This window comes from Ixodes scapularis, unplaced genomic scaffold (genome assembly GCF_016920785.2).
Source record: "Ixodes scapularis isolate PalLabHiFi unplaced genomic scaffold, ASM1692078v2 PGA_scaffold3__209_contigs__length_174095766, whole genome shotgun sequence".
Classification (NCBI taxonomy): Eukaryota; Metazoa; Arthropoda; class Arachnida; order Ixodida; family Ixodidae; genus Ixodes; species Ixodes scapularis.
Genome location: NW_024609868.1, coordinates 147396262 through 147400194, shown reverse-complemented (window position 1 = coordinate 147400194; position 3933 = coordinate 147396262). Strand labels below are relative to the sequence as shown.

General features: G+C 46.5%; 1 non-coding gene across 1 annotated transcript; it reads right to left on the bottom strand.

The window, feature by feature from the left end:
- Positions 1 to 457: 457 nt before the first annotated feature.
- On the bottom strand, positions 458 to 539 carry Trnap-agg. Its single transcript has one exon. It is a non-coding gene; the product is annotated as a tRNA-Pro (tRNA).
- Between the last annotated feature and the right edge of the window lie 3394 nt (positions 540 to 3933).

Sequence of the window (3933 nt, the reverse complement as noted above, 5' to 3'; positions counted from 1 at the left end):
GGAACACCATATGAACTAAACGGCTTATGAATACGTTAGCGAAAAAAACTTAGTGGAACAATTAAAATTTTGAAGTTTGTTTGAATGAAGAAGTATGAAATATAAATTTAAATTATCGCAAGCCTACTCTACTCAGCATTGCAAAGTGTATTCCACTAGAAACAAGAATGTAAGACAGAATAGAAAGAAAACATCAAATTTTTCACCAGAAAAGCAAAACAGGTACTGAACAAACATCTGTGTTGTTGGCTATACACTCAGATAAATAGGGCTCCAGCAGCAAGTTGCATAAGAACAAACATGCTGCACTGGTGGATGTCAATGTCTGGATGCTAGTGAAAACCTGGGAAATATTTTAGGGGCGAAGCTCCTTAGGATCTAGCCTTGTCCGTCAGGCGTCCGTGCTCACAATGATTGCCATCCCATCTGTCTTCTTAAAAAAAGAAAAAAATGTTTGCGCAGCCGACAGGATTCGAACCTGTGCGGGGAGACCCCAATAGATTCCTAGTCCATCGCCTTAACCACTCGGCCACGACTGCGCGACGAGTAGGGGGCTCCGAGATGTGGTAGTAACTCATGAGCTGGGGATGTCATGGATGAAACGTTGCATGTAGCCGCTCAATGTCTATACATGAGACGGCGCTGCGGTAAAATGCGTATATAATCGCGTTAAACTTTGGATGCATTCGCTCAACGTTCATAGACGAGAGGGTGCTGCGGTCAAATGCTCAAAAGCGTATATAACCATGTTCCATACCACACATTCTCTTTCTGACATGGACCATTGACTTAAGCAGTGAAGATGCATTCCCACGGCTTCTAGCGGATCCAAGCTGATTTGCTAGAAGAACCACTGGCTCTGCATTTCACCGACCATAAAGCAGTAATAATGAAGTCGAAACGCAACCCGGAACTCAACACTACATATGAACAAAATCAGTATCATCAGCACCACCAGAGCTTTGCCCCAATCAACATCATTCACCCCGTGGAGATGCGCTCATTTTATTTTGTCAATGTTCAGGTTCTTAGTTTCAGGTTCTTGTTTGGTCGTCTTCGTTTGTAGCTCAAAAAGGGACATAGCACTTGGTTCTTAGCTGTTTGATGATTATGTTTCCCATTAATTTTTAGGACACCGCAAAAAAATTAGCACTTGTGCCAGAAAAACGTGTACAGTTCCCAAGCCAGCAGCAAGCACTTCACAGGTGCCCATGTAAATTACCTCTTTTAGTGTGAAACATTCTTTAACTAGGTGTTCGGCATTTCTTAAAGCCTGGATAAAAGCGTGGCCGCGGGGGTCAACACTGATTAGTTGACGGATGAGTGAGGAGGAGCTAGGTGCTCGACCCTGATTCGATAACGGAGAGGTCGTGACCAGGGGTGGAATAAAGCAGGAAACACATGAGCAATGAAGAACAGGTGCCGCAAGGCAGCGCGCACCAGTATCCATGGCAACCAGTGCTGGCGTCCCTACGTCACTTCTGTGCGGCACCGTGGCACTCGGGTCTGGTCGATACAGATCAAAGCCGCGCAATGCGACTGTGGCACGCCCGTGGCGCGGCAAGCGGCGAATGTTGCGCGGTACCCACTTTTATCGCTCATTACATATTCCATGCATGAGGAGAGGTAACTGAGGTGGGAGAGCAGGAGTGGGTTAGAAGGTTCTGGAAGATGACCAAGTTTATCATTTAAAATGTATTCCTGTCATTCGTTAAATTATCTGATGAAGAGCTCCAGGAATGTAAGCGTCTTGCTGAACAGGCTAGGCGTGCTGCTAAACAAACTTCACTAAACGTTTGCGATGCTAGAACATTTCATGTATGCAACACAACTGCCTAGCAGTTTGCCATAGTTTTGAAGAGTGAAATATACCTGGACGTCGAGGACATAAAAGCTGGAGATTGAGGACAGATTTGCTAGAGGAAAACCACAGCTCGGCAAATTAGCTCGCAATCCCAGTGATGGAAGGGCTGTGCCGTTCGCACCAAATTGCGCCATGAACGAAAGCCTGCTACATCTTGCACCAAAAAGCCATTATCATTGAGAATTGCGCTACATCTGTTGCAAGATGGTCTTAAGGAAAGCAAAAACTAAGCATATTATGTTATTGGTCGACCCTAATATTCAGAGAATTAGGAGGAAAGAAAAATGGTACAAAAGTAATAATTTACAGCGTTTCTACCCATCAAATTGTGTGTTTAATTTAGGTCAAAGCACAAATGAACTATTGAACATATACAACCACAAACACATGCACTTAAAGCGCAAAGTCACAGGACATACACTGCACTTGATTTAGTCGATGAAAGAACACGTACAAGAAGAAGACTAACACCATGATATGTTGATGCCGCGCATTGACGCTGTTTGGTTGGTCCCGTTGGCACGTAGCATTGCTGCACTTTGAATTAAGATGAAAAGCATACAAATTGCTTGTTCACTGCACTGGATTGACGTTGTCTAAATTTCCATGTGATGTCGGCGATGTCAGGAGCTAAAAGTCCCGATAAAACGTTGCATAATAGTAGGATGGCGACTACTGTGATAAGACAGAACTAGGGTCTTGTACTCCTGATGAGATCACTTGATTGTCATGTCTGCCACATCCCTCAGTACCACCTCACCGCCTCTTGCAAGCGCGTCGAGCTTCACCGCTTTGCACCGGAGTGCTAGGAGCAGTGGCTGGCATGGGGGTGCTCCTGGGTTACCACGATGGGCTCGGAAATTATGCTCAGTAATATTACAGGTCACCTTTTTTGGTCTTGATGTTCAGCCACGTGGAGGCTAAACAAGAAACCCCTTGTTTATCCACCCGCAGGGAAAATAAGCCACACCATTTTTCTGCTCAACAACCACACTGGGCAACAGCAGCACTAACAATAAGTGATTTTTAAAAGCAAACTCTTGTACACTACACATAGCGTAGAACAGCACCTTTAAAAATAATGCCTTGGGAGTTTCGCATGACCTTAGGGAGGGGTGTATAGTCACGTGGTACATACACAGTGCTGTATTGGCTTCGATAAGTTGTAGCGTCGGCTGCAGTCCATTGTGAGGTGAAACGAAATATTCAGTCCAAAAATAGGGCAATCGGTGACCTTTAGTCAAACAGTCTATACTCTTTTCACCAGTAAGCTGGCAGTGCGGTGGAAGCTAGTGCTCGTTGGATCAGTCGAGTGTTCATCTGTCGCCACGGGATCTCGGTCCTGCCAACACCCACGCGCAGAGAGCGGGGCCATGTGATGTAGAAGATGCAGCTGATTGTGCCTGCGAGAGTGTATCTCCCACCTCACTGTCAGTTTAGGCTGAATGGACTATAGCAGGGGTGGCCAAACCGCGGCTCGCGAGCCGCATGCGGCTCTTTGCTGGTCCAAGTGCGACTCGCGGATCCCTCGTGAGGGGACCCCCCCCCCCCCCTTTCGCCCCCCCCCCCCCTTCGCCCCTTTCCGCTTTTCCCCAGGAAAAAAAAAAGAAAGAATTTCAGAATAAAGCACACTGCAGCTTGCAGTTTGACAGTGTTGTACTCCCATACGTATAGTTGCTTTGTGCCTTGTGCCCCCATACGTACAGTCAGACTCTGAACAAAAGTAAAGTTTGCCCCCACCCCCGCGGCTCTTTGAAGTTCCGTGGTTTTGTTTGCGGCTCTTAAGCCAGTCCAGCCTGGCCACCCCTGGACTATAGTATAAAGCTAAGCCTCTCATGCTTCTGTGTACGTTTGAAGGCCGTGAACGACAGAGGATTGTGGTGTGTGCACATCTCCAGGGCATTGGTGCTATGGTGACTGACTTCGTTCGTGTGTAGATCAGTCGTGGGTCTTTCTTATAAACCAGGAAGAGGCGTGGCCGAGTTTGGGCCCTTTGGTGTGTCGTCCGCTTCTGTTTCTTAGTTTCGAGTTTCCATATTGTTGAAAGTTCACTATTCCTACTTCTAGCT